This window comes from Caretta caretta, chromosome 7, assembly GCF_965140235.1.
Source record: "Caretta caretta isolate rCarCar2 chromosome 7, rCarCar1.hap1, whole genome shotgun sequence".
NCBI lineage: Eukaryota > Metazoa > Chordata > Testudines > Cheloniidae > Caretta > Caretta caretta.
In genome coordinates, this window is record NC_134212.1 from 3,904,871 (window position 1) to 3,929,061 (window position 24,191).

Genomic DNA, 24,191 nt, shown 5'->3' on the forward strand with positions numbered 1-24,191 from the left:
TACCTGTTTAATGAATCATCCCTTACTCACGTAAAGTGTAACTTTTTATATAATAGTCCAAAATGCTACAATTTTCAATAGCATATTTGCAGTAGCTTGAGTTTTAATATTTTCAAAAAAGGAGGGGCATTATGAAATCCAAAGTGTGGGGGTGGCAAGCACACACTTGAGGATTGCAATTTCAGCTAAAGGAATGCCTCAGTTGTACAACACTGAAGAAACTTTTAGCTGTAAAATGGAATTTTCAATGAATGAGACCTGCTTTTTATGTCAACAGAATACAATATGAAAAGACAGAATTAGAAAAGATCTCTTTATTTGATTTGTACTGAGAGTTCAAAACTGCAATTTCAGAAATGTTTGATAAAGAATGTCTCTTTTTATTGATTGGCATTATTAACCTCTTTCTATTTGATTTAGTTTAAACACGTCTCACATCTGCAGTAATGTATGCCGTCCCTGGTCCTGCTCCTGCCAAAAAGCCTCTTGCCAATGGAATGATGCATTTCAGTGGCCATTCCTCTATAAATATTTTAAATAAATAAATGTCAAGATAAGTAAGTTACCTACTGGGGATTATATTGCCATTTTTTTCTAAATCTGCAGTTGAAGATATTAAAACCTTCTTTTAAAAATAGCCGTTTGTTCTTTCATGCCTAATGACAGATAAAACCACTGAGAAAGTTACAGGGAATTTGTTTTTGAGCCCAGCTTTCGGTCTGCTTCTGTTTAAACGTTTCCTAGTTGTAAAACACAGATTTAGACCTAGGCTTGAGCCTGCCAGGTATTGCAGGTAGGGAGGTTTGAAGGTACTACATTTTTCTATTCAGCACTCAATGCAACAAGCATTTAAGTTTGCACTTAAGCCCCATTTAAGTCAACTGGACTTAATCATATTCTTTACTTTAAGCACAAGTTTTAGGGCTTTGCTGAATCAAGGCTTTACAGATCATTTAATGAAATGATTTACTGCCAAGATCTCCAAATCATTCTGCTATCATATAGTAGTACCTGAACCTTACTAACAAAGAAACCTATATTTATATTAAACAATGCAGAGCTATTTCATCAATTGAGTAATCCACAAAACAAATCTCCCAAACAAATCTAATCTGATGACATTCACAAGAGAAACTAAGTTTCTTCTTCACATAATCAGTTGCTTTATAAAATATTAAATAAGCAGAGGCAAAAAAAAAATTCTATCTTGTAGTTTGAGAAGTACAAACTCTTTCAGACCACAGACTTTCATTATTGATCTTTAAAAGTAAAAATAGGCTGAAGAAATTTTTCTAAATTAAAAGTAGAAATTGCAATTTAATTCTCATTTTTGTATAAATTATTTATTTATAAGACTAAACAGCATTTGGGCATTTCTACCCAGCAGCTACAATGTGCAAACATATGATACTTCCAGTGTAAAGCATATTCTGCTATACATGTATTAGGCATTAGTGGATTTTTCATGTTTAGCACGGTGAATATAAAAAGCAAACATTTCTCACAAGACTGATAAGTTTGCCTTTAACAAGAACAACCTAGGCCAAAAATTATTAGAAAAATATCAGCATCCCCAATGGGCTTTGAAGCAATCTAATTAGGTAGCCCAACACCACATTTTGTCAAAAACCTCTGACAACCTAATAACCAGATTGTCATCAGAAAGACATTGAAAAATGATGTTGTGTTTGCTAGCATTAAAATACTACATTTTTCTGTGCTACCTTCATCGTATAAAAAATCTTGCTGGTATTCCATTGGCATGGAAGGATATTTATTGCAATTATTCTTTTCCACTTGAGAAATGGGAGGCTTGGTGTATTAAGTTTAACTTAAACTCTAATAAGAGCTCTTAAAAACCATACGCCTAATTTCAGATTTGGAACCTAGTATACTGTGCTATGAGAAAAGGTAAGCACTTGACATCAAGAAACTATAATATGTTCTATCTTCCAAAGGAGAATAATTCAATGGGCATTAACTGCAGTATTTCAACCTTAAAATCAAGTCACCATACATTTCAGCTTCTAAAATAAGATAAAGCAGGAGTTATAGATATGTCACAAAAAGAATAGTTATGGAATTTTGAAATTATAATATATTGTCCTGGATTTTAAAACTGTGCTTGAAGATTAAATGACCAATTGCAGGCAGTATTGCACCACATCTGCTAAAAACAAACCTCAGGGAGTGTAAACCTGAGAGCTCTTTTTCATCCTAATAACTATGAATATTGCTACTTTGTTTCATTTAGAAGGCAAAGCCCACAGAATAACCACATAAATGTTTTGGGCCAAGATTTTCTTCCAACCCCTAAAAAATTGCTATACTCGCAGAACATTAGGCTTGGCACAGGTTCAATTTCTAATATCCTCTGAACATCCTGGGCTAGAAATGAGCATTTTATTCCAGTTCTCAGATCATATAAAGCCATCTTACGTTAGACCTGCCATCAAGATATACTAGACTTTAAAATCATGTAATTTGGTTGCAATCTTCTTTTCCCCATCCCCTACTTCCATTTAAATTCTCACATTATTTTAGCGGCTACTTTCTTGAGAACCTGTAAAGCAGAGCTAGAAACTAATTTTATATACAACCTGAAAATTGTAATCTCAGCCTTCAAGCAGTATAATGAATTAATCACTAGCTCTAGCAGTTTGAGAGATACTGGCTGCTAAACTCATGTGGCAAATACTTTTGCAAAGATGATTAGTTAAGGAACCAGTGTAGCTTATCCAGTCATTCGTTCTCTACTAGTGTTCCAAAAGAAAAAAAAAACTGATCCCGTGCCTGGGAGGGACAAAGTATCTTAGTTCTCTTGGAAATATGTCCATTATTTACAACATGTGACTCCAGTAATCCACTTCTTGTACACCAAATATGAAGAAGAGTCGGGATGAACATTACTGTACATAGCCATAGAGCTTTCTTTCTTGGAAATTATCTTTCTTTATGCAGTAAAACAGCCATATGTAGTATGTTGCAAATGCCTGTGACAAAAGTCACTTCTCCCACTATCTAGCTCAGAGAAAATGATTCAGCACGCACCAATTTTAATCTGTATTTATATACAAGATGAAAAATCACTGTGTGTGACTGCAATGTCACCCCATTGCACTTGAAGTATTAAAGCTAGGAACATAGCAACAGACCGTGAAATGATAAACAGAGGGAAGGATTATGTCATTGAACTAATCAATTCATTCTAAGTGTGCATGTGTGGTGAGCGTATCATATCAACACATGTACTATTGAACTTTAGCCATTTTTTCTGCATTCTTACATTTTCTTTCACAGAGAATCCTTCGTAGTGATGCCTGAAGAAATACCCACTGGAAACGGACACAGCTCTTAAAATGATGTAATGTTCTAAGTTACGGTACCAAGGAACCTTGCCAAGGCAACTACTGCTAATATTGTGTAATTTCTTTTTGCTAGTCACCACACTATGAGAAAAATCTCTGTGCTGGGAGCAAGGCATGAAATATTGCTCTCTTGATTTCTGAAGGAACGTACTTCTGGTGAGGAAAATCTCTTTTTTTCCCCAAGTACTTTTACATTTGAACTCTATTTTAGAATTGTTTTCCTGCCATGTTATTGATTGGATTGAGAGCCATATACTGCTCTCACTCCATAGCAAAACTCCCTCCACCATTACTGCTCCTGGAGTTGACTAAGGGCAGCATATAGCCTTTGGGTAGCACAGGTTTCCATTTTGTACACAGAAATATGTGGTAGTCTTTCAACACTTCATCCTGAAAGCAAGAGCTTTGGAAAAACAACTGCTTTTAAGAAACACCTTGTCACTGAATATGAAAGATATGTGTTCCAAGAAAAAGAATTTAGACACAAGCATGCTATTTTGATGGAGTCTCGGACAGGTAGGTTCCCCTACTGACACATTTCACAGAGCATATATTGGAAAAAGAAAAACACCAATGTTGACTTTATATTTCCACTGGGAATGTGAAAGAGAATTCTTGATTAACGTAACACCCAGTTTTCATACAAGTTATCCATCAATTCTCAAAACAAGAATAAACACATATTCCCCCCTCAGGAAAAGGATTAGGTAGGAATGACATCTTTTCTTTTCTAAAAGAAAAGGAGTACTTGTGGCACCTTAGAGACTAACCAATTTATTTGAAACCTTTTTCTCTTCTGTGCAGCATGTGTTTATAAGCTTCCCTTTTGTAGCATTTATGAATTCATTCAGAGCTATGGTTAAGCTGCAGCAAAGCAATTTGGCACGCTTGCATTTCCTTTTATCGGGGAAAGCAAAAACAGTCCACAAGGTCTGGATTGACCTTTAAAGCATAAGTATTTATCGGAGATGCTAGTGGCTTACTGACTGTGTTTAGTAAGAGGGAACCCAAATTTGATCAATACCATTATCAACAGCACATTACCCTTACTCAAGAATCGTTTTTGAATTGTATTGATGATAAGATAATATGACTGGCATTCCATAAATATAATCAGCTATACATTTAAAAAGACAGATTAATAATATACAGCTTGATTCTGCCATGGTGTATTTGCAGACACTTCACTATCTATCTTGTTAAGTCAGCTACTGCACTTAAGATAATTAAAAAATTTAAAACCCAGTTTGTTCAATGCAACTATGTTTTAAAAAACATATAAATATACGTATGCCTATCTTACGCTACCACCCCTGTGAAGTAACAAAAATAATTTGCCTCATAAAGGTTGACTTCAAATAAAGATTAAAGAAAATTATCCTGGAAACCTTATGGATGCTTTAAAGTGGCTGTTTAAGAAAGAAACCTATTAGAGGCAGTTTTTATTTCAGTTTTCATTAAAATAGTACATTATTTCTAATTTTTCTCTGGAAGCATTTGCCTTTTGATAGAAACACAACCCTAGCTGTAGTGACTGGACTCCAGATCAAGATAAGCATGCACCTCCTCTGTTGTGGAATTCTAGCAATGACTTTGTTAAAGGAAAGCCTAGAAACACATTAGGAACAATTAACTGGAAGGAAAAATTACTACGAGAAGTCCTACCAGTGACAAGGGCACTCAACTGATACAAAATCAAATACTCAAAGAAAAACAACAATAAGCAAGTATTTGTCATTTCTTCACATATAATTGCTTTGCAATAGATCCACACTCCTGGAGATTCAGTTTTGTTGCCAAGAAGTCCGGAAGGGACCACTGTGATCCTCTCATCTGACCTCCTGCAATAATACAGACCATGGGAAATTCCTGTTTGAACTAGAGCATCCCTCTTAGAAAAACATTCAGTCTTGATTTCCAGTGACAGAGAAGGCACCGTAACCCTTGTTAATTGGCCTTGTTCCAATGACCAATTATAATCACTTAAAATCTATCTTTTGTAGTCAATAAACTTCTTTTACTGTTTTTCTTTACAAGTGAGTTTGCCTGAAGTGTGTGTGGTAAATCTGCTCAAGTTTGCAAAGGCTGGTGTATATCCACTTTCTATTGATGAGATGGTGAACCAATTTATAAATTTGGTATATTTGGTATAATTATAAAATTGGTATATTGGCAATACGGTATGTTCCTAAGGTACAAGGCTGGGAGCTGGGGGAATTTGGTTGGTGCCTTTCTCTGTGGGATTCATGAGCAGCTCTGGGAGCATTTATGCAATCTAGCTGGGAGTGAGGCTCCGCATGCTGTTGAGTTGAGTGATAACAGGGTCTAGAGGGTTTCACTGCTTGTCACTAGCAAAGCATTGTGAGAGAGAGCCCAGGCTGGAGAGTTAAGGGGGCACAACACTCCCACAGTCCCAGGCTGTACCCCAGGGATTCCGTCACAGTCTCCTTGTCTCCTTTAGCTTTCCTTACCAATTTTCTACAATTCATAGCTCTCTCTATATATTTATAGTGCTTTACTTTCCCCCTCTAAGCCAAGTTAGTTTTTTTTTTAACAAGTGTAGTAATTTTCCTCAATTGTCACTTTTGAGCATCTAGTGAAAAAAATTGTTTTAATCTAGAAAAAAAAATTGTTTTAATTCTTTCAGCTGACTTGGCTCATAATTGTTTTCAGCTTTGTTAAATTGGCCTTTTAAAGATCACCAAGCATGTTGCTGATTTAGACTTTGTTTGCACACAACAAATATCACCAATTCATGATTACTTGTACCTAGGCAACCACAAATTTTTAGTTTTCATCAATTCCTCTTTATCTGTCAAGATGAGGTCTAATATAAAATTCCCCGTGTTAGATTAAACACTTTTGAGTTAGGAAATTGGCATCAATAATTTTTAGTAATTCCAAGGAGAGTTTAATACTTGCAGCAGGAGACCTCTAGCATACGTCGCTCATTTTGAATTCCCCCATGATAACACAGCTTTTTGTCCCACACATATTACAGATCAGAGCTGGTCATCCTGTTCTCTGTTGTGATTTGGTGGTCTATTGCAGACACTAACTAGTACCTCATCTTGTGCTTTATCTGCTAGGCCATCGATCCATAAGCATTCAGAAACATTTGCTTCCAACTTGTCAGTGACTTGGAAATTAGTAATGTCTTTTTTTTTTTTAAACAAAGAGTGCAACACTCCTCCCTTTTTACCCACTTGATTCTTCCTGAATAGGTTATAACCATTCTTTTAACATTCCAATGATGTAAATCATCTCACCAGGTTTCAGTGATACCAACCAGACCAGACCAATTTATTCTCACAAATCAGAAACTCCAAATACTCTTGTTTGTTAACCAGGCTCCTCACATTCATGTGCAGTCAATTAAATAATTTATTTTCTGCATATCCCTTGGTGCTTTGATTAATTTTGTTCTCAACATCTCGATTTTGTTTTAAATGTGTGCTCATTTTCCCCCCTTTTCACCTTCCCCTATTATTGTTAGTTTAACACCCTCCTGACTAGTCTAGCCAGCCTGTTCCCTAGCGGGCCATTTCCCCTTATACTGGGAAGGAGGCCATCCAAACTGCACTGCCCCTTCTGTCTTTCTTCACTCCCAGGATTCTGAGATGCTCACTTGGACATTCTTCTCCTTCAGCACCCTTCCAAATTCTCCAAAGTAGTCTATAATCTGTGATATTTCCTGTGAAGCAGTGTCATTAGTGCCAATATGCACCATCATCTTTGCATGCCAATTTCAGGTGCAGCTCCCACCTCAGTGTCACATCTCATGCCTTGGAACCAGGAAGACAGCACACCATCCTATTGTCTGTCTGCAGAACTTCCTTTCCATTCTTCTGAGTACAGAATCTTACAAGGATCATCCCTCTTCCTTGGATGGGTAGAAATTTCTTTGAGGACATGCCTGATTATCTTCCAGGTTGAACTGAGTAGCCATCCACAGGAATGGCCCATATAGCTCTCCATTCCATTCAACCAGCTGGATCTTTAGAGATATTTTCTAGAGTTTTCATGCTGAGAACATGATAATGATTGAATACTTCTAGCTGTGTGAAATTCCTCCTGGTCCTCTGCTATCCGGTGGTTACACCCTGCCCATTCCCTTCTACCTCCAGCCATGGAGAAAGTCAATTGTTCCTCTTGCCCCTGATGGTTACAAATTTCCAAACCTTCTCTCTGGTTTCCACTCCCCCCAGTTCTGTGGTGGCCAACTCCTTTCTTTCTGATCTCGTGCTTCCCAAATATGATGTCCAAAATCTCTTCAGCCACTCTGATGATGTGTATTGTCCGTATTTGTCCTTTCAGATCACAAATCTTTTCTTCCAGCACATCCACCAGCATGGATTTCCTACAGAGGAAATGGCTTCCAGCACGAAAGAAAACATTGCACCTCTGCTGCAGGTGACAACCACTCATCTGTCGCTGGTCACAGTATGGAGTGTAGAACTGTATCTAGAAAGAAAGCATCTCACAACTCCTTCTGAAAATCCTCTTTGCTGCTCCTGTTCACCTCAGGAATTGGCCTGACAACTTACTTATATACTAAGTCTCACTGCTTAGCTCCAAGCATGAGTCTACAACTTATAAAAAAATACATTACAGTATAGTCTGGAAAGTAGATAAGGTGACACACACCTTGGTAGCAAAATATGGGGGGGGAACTATTTATTTAAAGGAACTGAGAAATCAAATAGCTGAAGATAAAATAAGTGCTTAAAATACAAATCCCAAAGTAAAACAGATCCTGAAAACTAAAGGGTGAAATTAATCCACTGGACCAGGGATAAATTGTACCATTATTCTGAGAGAGCCAAAGCAACATGGTATAATGAAAACAATTTACTGTCCTTGAATTCAGAGCTTGATCAGCGGTCAGAACTGGTGTGAACGAAAAGTTTGAGAGTCCATGTGCAGGAATGAAGAGGAGATGAAATGAACTGACAAATTAATTCGTGTCCTTTTAAGGTACTGTGGGCTTGTTAAGCACTTCACAGGGCATAGTCCTCACCCTCACCCAGGATAGTATGTTGAGACATCAAAGGTATGTGCCCTGTTGGCACCAATATCTTTGATTTATCTGACTGCTCTGAGGGGGCTCAAAGTACAGCTTCAGGATCCAGCTTATTAGACATCATCCAAGTTGTCCAACACTGATGCAGTCCTGACACACAGTTTAGACACTTTGGTTCACTGGAGGGTTTTGTGTTATCTTTACATGTGACTTCCCTCTGGAAATAATGACAGACCAGGAGAGCTTCCAGACACTCGTTGATCTTCAAACCTGACAATCTACAGCCACATCTTGCCTAGATCCCACAGCCCAGACAGTCATGACCTACACCATGGTCTTACAAAATAGCAGTCACCTATCCATAATAGACGTTGTGTCAGTGTGCTCAGAGAAAGCACTTTCGATATTGTTGAATTAAAGTGCTGTAAAAATGCAAAGTAACATGAACATTTATTTAACAATCAATATTTATTTGTGGCAAACTGAGTGCATAAAGGGCTTAAATTAACACACAAAAATTACAGAAAGTACACAATATATACTGATTAAGGTATTTCTTTTGAGGAACATTTCTTACAGTACCTGAAGATCTCAAACAAGTGTTGTGAGGCTTATTTAATAAGTATGTAATGTGCTTTGGGATTCTAAGATGGAAAAGGCTATATTATTACTACTGCATTACGGCTTTGAAACAATTTACTTTACATGTCAGTTTGAAAAATCCCAAACCAAATTTCACTCCCTTTAACTTGCCTGATAAACAAGAGGTACTGGAAAGATCAAAAGAAATTGGAATCAATAGATTTGAAACATTGAAACATTGAAAAATTCCTCTCACCAGTATCACTCTGGCTCTACTGCATTTGTCATCTGAACAGCAATGTTCTGAGGCAGCAAAATAACTTAATATGGAGCTTCCCTTAGCCTTTAGGACATTGGCCAGTCCTGAAATATTTTATTTATACCTGGAAAAGTACTGAAACGAATTATTAAACAATCCATTTGTAAGTACTGTGACAGGGTCGGGCCAGATGGCTATAGGAGAGTAATAGAAGGGAGATATATTAGCCCCAGGTTAAGTAGGTCCCTTTTCCCTAGATAAGGTAAGAGGGAAGATTCCAGAACAATCAGGAACCTTCTGGAGACAATTAAGACAGACAGGCTGATTAGAACACCTGCAGCCAATCAAGAAGCTGCTAGAATCAATTAAGGCAGGCTAATCAGGGCACCTGGGTTTTAAAAAGGAGCACTTCTGTTTGTGGTGTGCGTGTAAGGAGCTGGGAGCAAGAGGCGCTAGGAGCTGAGAGTGAGAACGCATACTGTTGGAGGACTGAGGAGTACAAGCATTATCAGACACCAGGAGGAAGGTCCTCTGGTGAGGATAAAGAAGGTGTTGGAGGAGGCATGGGGAAGTAGGCCAGGGAGTTGTAGCTGTCGCACAGCTATTCCAGGAGGCACTCTAGACAGCTGCAATCCACAGGGCCCTGGGCTGGAACCCAGAGTAGAGGGCAGGCCCGGGTTCCCCACAAACCTCCCAACTCCTGGTCAGACACAGGAGGAGTTGACCTGAACTGTGGGTTCACGAAAACGGCCAAACTGAGGGCTGCCGTGAAGTTCCAAGGTGAGCAATTCCACCAATAAGTGCATGACCCGCCAAGGTAGAGGAGGAACTTTGTCACAGTACATAGAGGATAATAGAGATATAAGGATAAATAAATAAAAGAATAAATGGACACAAAAGAATAAAAGAAAATAAAAAAAATAAAAGAATAAATGGACACAAATCAGATGTCAAGAATTATAACATTCATAAACCAGTCGGAGAACACTTCAATCTCTCTGGTCACGCAATCACAGACATGAAGGTCGCTATCTTAAAACAAAAAAACTTCAAATCCAGACTCCAGCGAGAAACTGCTGAATTGGAATTCATTTGCAAATTGGATACTATTAATTTAGGCTTAAATAGAGACTGGGAGTGGCTAAGTCATTATGCAAGGTAGCCTGTTTCCTCTTGTTTTTTCCTACCCCCCCCCCCAGATGTTCTGGTTTAACTTGGATTTAAACTTGGAGAGTGGTCAGTTTAGATGAGCTATTACCAGCAGGAGAGTGAGTTTGTGTGTGTATGGGGGTGGGGGGGATGTGAGAAAACCTGGATCTATGCAGGAAATAGCCCGACTTGATTATGTAAAGAGTTGTCACTTTGGATGGGCTAGCACCAGCAGGAGAGTGAATTTGTGTGGGGGGGTGGAGGGTGAGAAAACCTGGATTTGTGCTGGAAATGGCCCACCTGTTGATCACTTTAGATAAGCTATTACCAGCAGGACAGTGGGGTGGGAGGAGGTATTGTTTCATATTCTCTGTGTGTATATAAAGTCTGCTGCAGTTTCCACGGTATGCATCTGATGAAGTGAGCTGTAGCTCACGAAAGCTCATGCTCAAATAAATTGGTTAGTCTCTAAGGTGCCACAAGTACTCCTTTTCTTTTTAGAGATATAAGGAATACCAAGCATGGATTTGTCAAGAACAAATCATGCCAAACCAACTTTATTTTCTTTTTGGATAGGATTACTGGATTAGTGGGTAGCGGGGAAGCAATCAACATGATATATCTTGAATTTTAGTGAGGCTTTTGACGTGGTCCCACATGACATTCTGATAAGCAAACTAGGGAAATGCAGTCTAGATTAAATTAGTATTAGATGGGTGCATAACTGGTTGAAAAACCATACTCAGAGGAGTAGTTATCAATAAAGCTACGATTCTGTCATGGGTATTTTTAGTAAAAGTCATGGACAGGTCATGAGCAATAAACAAAAATTCACAGACGCCCTTGACCTGTCCCTGACTTTTACTAAACATACCCTGAGTGGGAGAGGAGGGACAAACAGAGACTTGCAGCTGCTCCAGCCCCACTGCTCCCGTGGCAGGGGCTGACTGCTGCTGTTCTAGTCCCAGGCAGCTGAACCAACCCCAGCCACTGCTCCAGTGGGCCAGGGACCGCTGCTGCAGTGGCCTCAGGGCTGGCTACCAGTCAGCTGTTCTTGGTGCCAGGGTTGGCCACCGGTCAGCTTTTCCTACAGCCCCAGGACTGGCCATAGGTCAGTTGTTCCAGCAGCCACTGCTCCAGCAGTCCTGAGACTGACAGCTACTCCAACCCTGCCCCAGAAGAAGCCACAGAAGTCCCTGAAAGTCATGGAATCCGTGATCTCCGTGACAGAATCATAGCCTTAGTTATCAATGGTTCCTGTCAAACTGGGAGGAAGTATCTAGTCAAGTCCTGCAGAAGGCAGCCCTGAGTCTTGTACTATTCAACATTTTAATTAATGATTTGGATAATGGAGTGGAAAGTACACTTATAACATTTGTGGATGACACAAAGGAGAGAGGGGTTGCAAACACTTTGGAGGACAGGATTAAGATTCAAAATTATCTTAACAAATTGGAGAATTGGTCTGGAATCAACAAGGTGAAATTCAATAAAGACAGGTACTACACTTCAAAATGGGGAATAAGTGACTAAGTAGTAGTAATGCTGAAAAAAGGATCTGTGGGGTATAGTGGATCACAATTTCAGTAGAAGCCAACAATGTGATGTAGTCGCAAAAAAGTCTAATATCATTAAAGGATGTATTAACGGGAGTGTTGCATGTAAGACATGGGAGGTAATAGTCCCATTCTGCTCAGCACTGGTGAGGCCTCAGTTGGAGTACTGTGTGAAGTTCTGGGCACCACGCTTTTGGAAAGATGTGGACAAACCGGAAAGAGTCCGGAAGAGAGCAACAAAAATGACAAAAGGTTTAGAAAACCTGATTTATGAAGAAAAGTTAAAAAACTGGACATGTTTAGTCTTGAGAAAAGAAGACTAAGGGGGGACCTGAGAAAAGTCTATAATAGCCCTCAATGTTTTTGGCAAGAGGACAGTGATCAATTGTTTTCCATGTGCACTGAAGGTAGGACAAGAAGTGGTCAGCTTAATCTGTAGCCAGAGAGATTGAGGTTAGATATTAGAAAAAACTTTCTATGTGTAAGAGCAGTTAAGTACTGGAATAGGTTTCCAAGGAAGGTTGTGGAATCCCCATCACTGGAGGGTTTCAAGAACCAGTTAGACAAACACCTGACAGAAATGGTCTAGGTTTACTTGGTCTTGCCTCAACACAGGGGCATGGACTAGATGACCTCTCCAGCCCTACGTTTCTAATGATTTATATCATCAGTAGATAGTGTGATAGACCCAGGCCGGTTGGGTACAGCAGAGTAGTAGAAGGCAGATATACTGGCCACTAGATAAGCAGTTTTCTGTTCCCTGACTGACCAGAGCAGGGGCTGCTCCAGGCTAGGGTGGACACATGACTCCAATTAACCTGCAAAGAGTTAGTTGAAGCCATTAAGCTAATGTGAACACCTGACTCTAATTAAGACCCCTCCAATACTATAAAAGGACTCACTCCAGTAAGGCCAAGGACTGCCAAGGAACCAAAGGCGAGGAAGTGCAGCTGAAGGGCTGGGTAGTGAAGACACCCTCAAGCCACTGGAAAGGGAGCCCTCAGGTAAGGGTGAAGAAGGTGTTAAGAGAGAGAAGCGGGAAACTGTGGGGAAGTGGCCCAGGGAAATGTAGCAACTCTGGCAGTGAAAGGTCGGCTGCCAACAGCTGCTGCCATTAGGATCCCTGGGCTGGAACCCGGCGTAGAGGGCAGGCCAGGGCTCCCCCCAAACCACCACTGCAGAAACACCTCCTGGGAGGGGAAGACGGGCCCCTCTCAGGACAGGAAGCTAAACTGTTCTGGAACAAGCCCATAGGGACAACAGAGACTGTGGGAGATCTCTCACCAACCTCCTTGCTGGCTTATGATGAAAAGGGCTCAGTAGACTGTAACCCTTGCCCTAGGGAGAGAAGGGCTACGTTGAGGGTCGCAGTGAGCCTCTGAGGCTAGCATAAACCGCCTGGAAACGCGGGACCCACGGGGACATGGTTGGAGCTCTGCCACAACAGATAGTTTCCTCGGTTATGGCAGAAGTCACCAGGGGATGCTTTGTTAGGAGGAAGGGCTCTAAGGGGGCATGAGGAAAGGCTTGGTGGCTCACGCTTGGGCTTAACCAGCACTTTCTTTCTCCTACCAAAAACCTTTCTTCCTACCAGCTCATCCTCCAAGAAGCAGAAAAACCTCAGAAGCTCAGGAATATAGTAGTTACTGAAGGGATGGTCTGCCTGGCACATAGATCAGACCAGCTCTGTGGCGAAGAGTCAGCTGTGGAGCAGGATGAGGATACAGGGAAGATCTAGAGGCATAGAAGCAACTGAGAAGGAAAGGGAGAGAGAGATGGAAGCCAAGTTAACTTATCTCGAGTCCTCATCTTACAACCCTAAAGACAAGTATACGAAGGGTTAAAGCACAGCTGTTTGGTTCATAGATCACTTATCACTTGTGATACAGCAGCTGCGGCCAAGATAACTATATACAGCATTTGCTTAACAAATAGAAGATTAAGCAGGTGCAAGCAGGTATAAGCCCATAAATTGTAGCTGACATATATAAATAAGAACAGATTTTTTTCTCCCCTAAAAAGTTTTCCTTTTAAAAACACTTTTATCCACCACATAAATATTTGTTCAAATTTTTTTGGCTTTATTCTACCTATAAACAACTGAACTACGCATATAAACATTAAAAATCAATTTACCGTGTCATAAAATGTAAATGCGCTCAGAAAAAAAATAAATTTCACTCACATACTATACCATAACATACATTTCTTCGATATTATACAACTCTGTTATTTCACAAATGTTTTAACAGTTGATCACAGTGGTTTACAATTGACGACACTGCAAGACAATAATAATTTAAATCTCACTGCATAATGTGACTGTTTTGAATTTCTAAATCTGCCTTTTATGTTGCATGATGCTGTATTTACTCCTGAGGGCATTCTGCACCAAAAAATTAAAAATTCTGTACCCAATATTTTAAAATTCTCAAAATTTTATTTCTCAAACAAATACAGAGGCTCCAGGTGTGAGCAGGCAGGCTCAGCAAGGCTGGATCCAAGTGTGGAGGGGTTTAGTGTCGGGGGATCCAGGGGTGGGTTGAGAGGGTTCTGTGTGGGGCAATCTGGGTGTGAACGGCTCAGTGGAGGATCCAGGTGTGGGAGGGAGGGGATCTGGATGCACAAGGGCTTATGTGAGTGGGGGTTGGGTGCAATGGTAATTGGACTCTGCAGGGGAGCCCAGAGGAAGGTGGTTGGGGCTCAGCAGGAGGGTCACGCGGGGGAAGAGAGTTTACAGGGGGCCTGGGTGTGGGGGGGTTAATTGAGTGATCAAGATGCTGGGGGAGTGGGGCTCAATGGGATGGGGATCCAGGTGCAGCTGGTTGGGACTCAGTGGGGTGGCTGAGTGAGGGCGGCTCAGCAGGGTGGTCCTGGGGCAGGGGGAGTGGGGCTCATGGGGGGAGTTCTGAGTGCGGGGGGGGGGTAAGGCTTTGCATGAGGGGCTGGGTATGAGGGGGTCTGGATGCATGGTGGTTGCGTGGATGGGAAAGCATCTCCCTGTACAGGGATCCCTCCCCCTGCAGCTGAGGAGCAATGGGTGCAGGAAGTAGGGGGGAGGGGAGTTTGCAGAGCTTCCTGCAGCTGGGGAGAAATCTGGGGGTGGGTCTGACTCAGCCCCGGATGCCAGGCAGGGGAAGAGGAAGTCCTGTCCTCCCCAGCTCAGCCAGGATGAGCAGCTGAGCCCGGCACAGGGTAGGATCAATCAACCGGGTTTTCCCCAGTCCTGCCCTCTGCCCCACAGTGATTTACTTCTCTGCTGTCTGCCCCAGGCACCCAAAACACATTGCTGGGGAGGGACGCATGACCGCTCTTGTGGATTCCCTGTCAGAAAGTCATTTTTTCTGCGGGGAAGCAAAGAAATCTGCAGGGGACATAAATTCTGCATGTGTGCAGTGGCATAGAATTCCCCCAGGAATATTTATTATCACAGTTCTTAACATTAGCTCTTATAAAACTGATAGCAGAAAATCTCAAAATTAAAAAATAAATTGTTGAAACCAAATACAAGTTTATAGGCTATTTTAACCTGTCCAGTGAAGCCACTTGATGAAAGCGATCCCTGTCACAGCCCACAATTTATCGTCCAATTTCTTTTCTGCATGAACTATTTCCAGTTTAAGTATGAATAAGAGCAATTAAGTTGCACATTTATAAATACGCCTACCAATGGCAGTAACATTTTCTTCAAAGAAAAGACTAAAGCTATTGAAAAACTGCAAACAAGGCTAACTATTGTTCTCTATTACTTCATATTCAGCTTTTTGTCCATTTAAATCCCAATGACGAAGTCAGAAGAACTTTGTAGCAGTCAAAGTTGTGCATACTATTGCACAACTATCACAATAAATGTAATAAAACCAGATTAAAATGCCACTCTGCATTCTGTTTTAAATGTTTTATTTTGCCAGCTGGCTTTATTCAGCTATTGACCAGAAACAATACCAGTGTTGTTGTTGTTTTTTTAAATCACACCTACCATTAATCATAGTGAACAGAGCTACACTGGAATATCTTAACCACTGTGAACAAAGCATAAGTCAGCAATCATGCTCTAAGATATGGCCATCCTCAGCACATCAAGTTGTTTCCTTACAATTCCCCTCTAACAATTGCTCAGCATTTTTTGTGTGATGGGACAACTAAGTGGTTAAAGAAGTTGTCCTGTCAGCTATATCTTTAAATGCTTAAATCCCTGAATAAAAGAAAAATCAACATTGTAAGGCAATGTTTGTCAATGCCATGTAATAAATACACTTACCTTTACAGACTATTCTCAATGGATTTCACTTCTTTGCTGTACTTCAAAGCTACAAAGGGATAAAAAATAAAGCATTGACCTGCCTGCCAGTGAAGAAAGAATGTTTGGTGTATACATTAGTAACCATGTTTTACTTATATCACAGCAAGAATCGCTAGAAAAACCTCTGATAAAAAGTTCTCACTACTATTTCATGGGCCAAATTCTGGCTGTCAGTAGCACATAGGCATATAGTAGAAAGCATGCAGAGAGAGGGGAACCCCAAGGCAAAAGTGTTCTGTCCAATTTTGGCTTCCTCCAAAATCCACAGAGACGTTGCTCCACACGCCTGCTGGAGGGGCACTACTGAGCATAGCCTAAAGATCAGCTGGTATGATCCACATGTGATGCACAAAAGTGGAAGTCCAATGCCTGCTCTGACAATAAGAACCACTCACCTTGCATGGGGAAAGGGGAACATCACCAGTTGATACGCTGCTTTTGAAGCACTGGCATGTGGTTCTCTTACAACCTGTTTTGCAAGAACACCATAAATCTAAGAATTAGAAGTGATTAAACCTCCACCATTGTAATGTAAGTGGTCATGGGAAATTTAATATACAGTTCTTTCAGCTTTTTGATGACAGTTGCATCAGGTAAAACTGAAAAGATTAAAACTTAATTTTAAATAATTTGTTAATTTTATTCCATGTATTACCTTCCTATTCGACTCCCATATCCCTTTTAGGATTTAGAAACGTTTCCAAAAGCTGCAATGCTCTAACTTTTATTACTCAATACTCCCTCAATATGTCTAATGACATCTTTTGACTAACAAAGAAGCCATGGCTAATCTCCTCAACTAGAAGGAATGATCCCTTAGGGCTGGAGAGTCTTCAAAAGGGATCTGCACAAAGATGCTACCTGATATCCCTACTCAGGTTTAGGTCCTTCCGGATACCGCAGGGGAAAACCCACTTGGGGTCATGAAATCTGAGGTTTGAGCAGCAGGGTGCTGTTTAAAGTCACACCTGCGTTTACCTAATACCCCCCACCCTACTTGCTTATATAGACAAAAAAGACTATCCTGCATCCAGAAGAAAAAATCAGACATAAGTATTTAGGTTTCAGAGTAACAGCCATGTTAGTCTGTATTTGCAAAAAGAAAAGGAGTACTTGTGGCACCTTAGAGACTAACCAATTTATTTGAGCATAAGCTTTCATGAGCTACCGCTCACTTCATCGGATGCATCAAGACTGGATGCCTCTCTGGCAGATGTGTATTAGCCAAACGCAAGTTGTTAGGCTTAATATACTGGTAACTGAATGAAATTTAATGGCCTGTGATACACAGACGGTCAGCCTAGATGATCTAATGCCTTCTGGCCTTAAATTCTATGAATGCTCACCAATGACAAATATTTGTGTGCAATTTACACTGTGTATCAATACAATAAGGAACAGAACTTTTTAACTGTAGAAGAGAGATTTTGTATTGTACTGATCTGTACTGTTTGCTACTGTAATGCACCGGAGTTTGACTATGTTAAAGGGGATTTTGCTACTGATTTTAATAAGCAATAAGATAAAAAATGTTCATTGATCTACAAGCACAAATATGTTGAATAAATTCATCCCCTGCTCTTATAGTGCATTCAGTGAACTTTTGCCACAGGCAAATTATTGGAACATTCTCTCAAATAATAGCAAATTTCCATCTAAGGAGAGGTTTCAGAGGAACAGCCGTGTTAGTCTGTATTCGCAAAAAGAAAAGGAGTACTTGTGGCACCTTAGAGACTAACCAATTTATTTGAGCATGAGCTTTCGTGAGCCACAGCTCACTTCATCAGAAAAGTCTGCTGCAGTTTCCACGGTACACATCTGATGAAGTGAGCTGTGGCTCACGAAAGCTCATGCTCAAATAAATTGGTTAGTCTCTAAGGTGCCACAAGTACTCCTTCATCTAAGGAGAGATTCTTAAATGCTCTCATCACATGCTTATGAAAACCATGCAGAAGAAAAATACAGTAATCCTGGGTATATAAATTCCAATTTCTCCAGTGAATCTAAATGTGGGTTATGTCACTGGAAAACCACAACCCACAGATATAGAATCATAGAAATGAAGGCCTGAAAGGGTCCTTGAGAGTTCATCTAGTCCTCGATCCCATGCTGAGGCAGGACCATGTATCTAGACCAGGGATGAGCAAACTTTTTGGCCTGAGGGCCACACTGAGGTGCGAAACTGTATGGATGGCTGGGTAGGGAAGGCTGTGCCTCCACAAACAGCCTGGCCCCCACCGCCTATCCACCCCTCCCACTTCCCGCCCCTGACTGCCCCCCCTCAAAACCTCCAACCCATCCAACCCCCCCGCTCCTTGTCCCCTGACCGACACCTCCAGGGACCCCATGCCCCAAACTGCCCCCCCAGGACACCACCCCCTGTCCAACCCCCCCCTTCTCCCTATCCCCTGACTGCCCTGACCCCTATCCACACCCCCACCCCCTGACAGGCCCCCCAGGACTCCCACACCTATCCAACTCCCCCTGTTCCCCGTCCCCTGACCGACCCCCGGAACCCTGTTGCCCCCTTACCCAACCCACCTACCCACCCCCGTTACCCTCTTACCATGCAGCTCAGAGCAGCAGGAGCTCGCAGCCCCACCGCCCGGCCGGAGCCCCAGCTGTGCTGCCCGCATGGCGGCATAACTACAGAGCAGGGGGGACAGCATGGGAGGAGCCATGGACTAGCCTCCCCGGCCAGGAGCTCAAGGGCTGGGCAGGACCGTCCCGCGGGACAGATGTGGTCCGCGGGCCATAGTTTGCCCACCTCTAACCTAGACCATCCCTGACATGTGTTTGTCTAACCTATTCCTAAAATCCTCCAGTGACAGGGGTTTCACAACCTCCTTTGGAACCCTACTCCACTACTTAACTACCCTAATACTTAGAAAGTTTTTCCTAATATTTAACCTAAATCTCCCTTGCTGCAGAGTAAGCTGATAACTTCTTGTCCTATCTTCAATGGACATGGAGAACAATTGCTCACTGTCCTTTTTATAACAACCCTTAACATATTTAAAGATTGCTATCAGGCCCTTCCTCAGTCTTGTTTTCTCAAGAAACATGCTGATATTTTTTAAACCTTTCCTCATGGGTCAGGTTTTCTAAACCTTTTGTCACTTTTGTTATTTTTCTCTGGACTCTCTCCAATTAGTCCACATTTTTCCTAAAGTGTGGCGCCCAGAACTAGACATAATACTCCAGCTGAGGCCACACCAGTGCTGAGTAGAGTAGGATAATTACCTCTTATCTTACATATGACTCTCCTGTCACCCCAGAATGATATTAACCTTTTTTGCAACTGCATCACATGGTTGGCTCATATTCAATTTGTGATCCACTTTAACTCCTGTTATGCGTGTTCCTGTTATGCAATACTACTGCCTAACCAGTTATTCCCCATTTTGTAGTTGTGCATTTGATTTTTCCTTCTTAAGTGTAGTACTTTGCACGTGTCTTTGCACCACAGTTTGACTACTATGTTAAAGGGGATTTTGCTACTGATTTTAATAAGCAATAAGATAAAAAATGTTCACTGAACTACAAGCACAAATATGTTGAATAAATTCATCCCCTGCTCTTATAGTGTATTCCTGCTGTGATGGGGGCATGGCGAAGCAACAGATGGAGATGACCACTGGCAGTCATAGCCACAATCCTTCATGTAGGCAGCCTTGGGATATGGCCATTCAGCTCCGTCCCCAGGGCAGTGGAGAAGTTCGGCAGCATCCTAGGAAACTGAGCAGCCCTTTTTAAGATAGCACTGCTCATCCTTTTTAAAGGAAGAGGCTAGAAAATGTGCCCTAAACATTGCCTGCCCCATAATATCTGGCCAGACTACTCCGGTTGACAGATCATCCTACAGCAGTCGAAAAACAATAAAGAAGAAAAGATTCACCCTAGAAGCATGGAATGAACGCAGCCTTATGGATGGAGGCGATGCACAAAGACCTGAGAGAAGAACAGCTCTTGTCCCAAGAGAACTTGCCCGCTATAATATTGATATTGCAGCACTTAGAGAGAGCAGATTGGCTGGAGAAGGTTCCATCAGTGAACTAGGAGGCAATTACACTTTCTTTTGGAAAGAAAAAGCAGAGGATGAAGACAGGATCCATGGAGTTGGATTTTCCATAAGAATGCCACTCCTGAAACAACTTCCTGACCTCCCTGCTGGCCTGAATGAACAGCTCATGAAACTTTGATTTCCCCTGAATCCTCTCTGGCATGTCACTCTCATCAGTGCCTATGCATCTACACTGACCAGCACAGAGGAAAGCAAGGAGCAGTTCTACTCTGACTTGGACTCCATCATCAGATAAACATCTGCATATGACAACTCATCCTGCTGGAAGACTTTAATGCTAGAGTTGGTAGAGACAGCAGTGAATGGAGAGGTGTGTCAGGACAACATGGAGTGGGAAAGATGAACAGCAATGTCCTCTTGGGTAAATGTGCAGAACACAGTCTGCTCATCACTAATACCATCTTTAGACAAATTGATAAATAAAAAACTACATGGATCCACCCATGGTCCAAACAATGGCACTTGATTGACTATGCTATCACTCGCCAACGAGACATCTGTGATGTCAGAATTACCAGAGCCATGCATGATGCAGAATGCTGGACAGACCACAGATTGATAAAAGTAGTGTTGAACCTGCATGTGATCCCATCACAGCATTCCAAACTTAACAGAACAGCCTTCAACATAGTTGGCATTCTTGAGCTTTGCTATCAGGTGCAGTTTCAGCAATTACTTGATACGTTTTTTTCATGCCCATCAATCACTAGCAACCCTTCAGAAAAATGGAACCAGTTTAAGCATGTGATTATTGACACAGCTAAATCAGTGCTCGGGCCAAAGAAAAGGGTAGACCAGGATTGGTTTGATGAGAACAATGAGGACATCTCCAAACTCCTAAGGGACAACCAGAAAGCATTTGTTGAATGGCAGAATGAACTTACTTCCAACAAAGAAAGATAGGTTTAAGTACTTACAGAGCAGTCTGAACTAAGGAGAATGCAGGATGAGTGATGGGAGAGGAAAGTTGCAGAAGTCCAACATTATGCAGATACAAACAACGCAAAGATGTTCTTTGACTCTCTCAAAGCAGCCTATGGATTATCTAAATCTGGCACAACCCTCATCAAGGAGAAGAAGGAAATCACACAGAGAGGGGTTGAACACTTCAGTAGTCTACTCAATAGACCATCCTCAGTCAATCAGCATGTCCTTGACCATTTACCTGAGAAACCCATCAGAGGATCTCGATCTCCCTCCATCAGTTGTGGAAGTTATAAAAGCCATCAAACAACTCAACTCTGGCAAAAGCATCTGGAAAGGATAGTATCCCAGCAGAATTGTATAAAGGAACAGACCCAAAGGCTATCAAGGTGTTTCATGACATCCTGAGTAGCATTTGGCAGGAAGAAGAAATGCCACAAGACTTCAAAGATGTTAGTATTGTATCACTTATTTTTGTTCAAAACAAAGCAGCAAACCTGACTGCAGAAACTAGAGGCATTGCTCTATACAGCAGGCAAAATACGAACTTGCATTCTACTGAACAGACTCATTGCAAACATATCTGAGGAGAATCTGCCAGAAGCGCAGTGTGGTTTCAGACCAGGTCGTAGCACTATAGACATGATCTTTGTTGTAAGGCAGGTCCAAGAAAAATGTTTAGAGCAGAACATGGACCTGTATGCAGTTTTCATCAATTTTACCAAAGCTTTTGGTACGGTCAACAGAGAGGGTCTATGGGCTATTCTACATTAAGTGGGCTGCCCAAGAAGGTTCATACAAATCATCCGTCTGTTCCATGACTACATGATAGTGCAAGTACTCGCCAGTGGTGACATTTCTGATACATCTGAAATCTCGAATAGAGTGAAGCAAGGCTGAGTACTTGCTCCAGTACTGTTCAACTTGTTCTTTGCTTGTGTTCTCAGCCATGCAACAAGGGACTTGAATCAGGGGATATACATCTGCTACCGACTCAATGGCTCCCTCTTTGATCTTCGAAGACTCAAGCTAAGACCAACATACTGGAGAGGATTCTCATCAAGGCAATTTTTGCAGGTGACTGCACCTTGATGGCTCATAGACAAGACGATCTTCAGGTGATCGTTGATAGATTTTCTGAAGTACCCCAGCTCTTTGGCCTCACCATCAGTCTTGGGAAGACAGAAGTCTTGTTCCAACCAGCACCTCATTCCAATGCTCCAGTGCCAGTCATCTTCATCCAAGCTACACAGTTGAAAAATGTGGATCAGTTCAAGTATTTGGGCAGTACCATCTTAAGTGACAGTTCTGTTAATAAGGAATTCTCCTTCAGAATTAGTAAGGCCAGCCAGGCCCTTGGCCGACTTCGAACGAAAGTTCTTAACCAACACAACATCCATCTCTCCACCAAATTGAAGATCTACTGTGTAGTGGTTCTAACATCTCTCCTGCAAGGATCTGAGACTCTTTATAAACATCACATTAAACAGCATGAGCAATTTCATATGTGTTCCCTATGCTCAATAATGAGAATTTGCTGGCAGGACAGAGTGACCAATATTAAGGTTCTTGAGAGAGCAAACACAACCAGCATTGAGGAAATGTATTGAGAGCACAACTTAGATGGACCTGGCACGTCAAAAGAATGGAAGACCACCGTCTCCCAGAACAGATATTGTATGGAGAGCTGAATCAGGGCAAAAGAAAGAAGGGTCATCCATCTAATAATCAGGATGATGGGATGGACTGCACCCTCAGCAAGTTTGCAGATGACACTAAGCTGGGAGGAAAGGTAGATACGCTGGAGGGTAGGGATAGGGTCCAGCGTGACCTATATAAATTGGAGGATTGGGATAAAAGAAATCTGATGAGGTTCAGCAAGGACAAGTGATGAGTCCTGCACTTAGGACAGAAGAATCCCATTCACTGCTACAGGCTGGGGACCGACTGGCTAAGCGGCAGTTCTGCAGCTAAGAACCTGGGGATTACAGTGGACAAGAAGCTGGATATGAGTCAACAGTGTGCCCTTGTTGCCAAGAAGGCTAACGGCATATTGGGGCACATGATTTACAAGGAGAGGCTGAGGGAACTGGAGAATTGAGGGGACATAGCTTTTCAACAGTCCAGATTGTACCCTGGGTAATGTCACAACTGCCTCTGCAATTGGGCTAGTATTTTCCATACAAGTCATTTACTTCATACAGACATACTCTTCTAATGATTATGAAAACATCATGCACATTACAGAGGACATTTTGGAACTCTGCCTTTTCAATTCCAAAACTGAACTAGCTCGACAAATTAGTTATTCTTAATCTGATAGTAATCTACACTGTCTTTTTGTGTTCTGTGTGTTTCAGATGGATCAAGTATTTACTTCAAAAATAAACATCACTGAATTAAAGAAAGCAAGATAAGATAGATGAGATTGCTGTGCAACTAGGTCAATTTTGGACTAAAATCCAAAATGATGCTTTTGAAAGGAACAGTCAACTTGCAATCTACGCAATTTTATATTTTAAAACAGGTTGAAAGTAGTTTCAAAAATTATATCTGCCTCTGAGTTCCACTGCCAAATTTTGTGATTTGCAATTTCAGTTTCATGTTTTTAATTCCAACTAACAATACAAAGAATGCTGTCAAATATACTAAGTAAAACTGAAAACGTTTTCTGTAATCTTTCAGTTACAAAAAGAAAAAGAGTACTTGTGGCACCTTAGAGACTAACCAATTTATTTGAGCATAAGCTTTCGTGAGCCACAGCTCACTTCATCGGAGCATCCAATGAAATGAGCTGTAGCTCAAATAAATTGCTCAAATATTTATGCTCAAATAAATTGGTTAGTCTCTAAGGTGCCACAAGTACTCCTTTTCTTTTTGCAAATACAGACTAACACAGCTGTTACTCTGAAACCTTTCAGTTACAGTAATCTTAAGAGTTAT

The 24,191-nt window shown here is 41.3% G+C and overlaps 1 protein-coding gene across 11 annotated transcripts in view; it reads right to left on the bottom strand.

The window, feature by feature from the left end:
• The window catches only part of FHIT (fragile histidine triad diadenosine triphosphatase), a 1,109,638-nt gene that overhangs the window by 1,039,098 nt on the left and 46,349 nt on the right, over window positions 1–24,191 (bottom strand). For 4 of the 11 annotated variants that reach the window (XM_048859001.2, XM_048859003.2, XM_048859005.2 and 1 more), the window contains exon 2: window positions 16,199–16,247. The exons of 5 other annotated variants lie outside the window; for them this stretch is intronic. The gene's annotated coding sequence lies outside the window, so the exon portion shown is untranslated. Of the gene's footprint in view, window positions 1–16,198; window positions 16,248–16,635; window positions 16,691–24,191 lie in introns of those variants that run through there. 2 more of the 11 variants (XM_075130206.1, XM_048859002.2) reach the window with 2 other exon arrangements.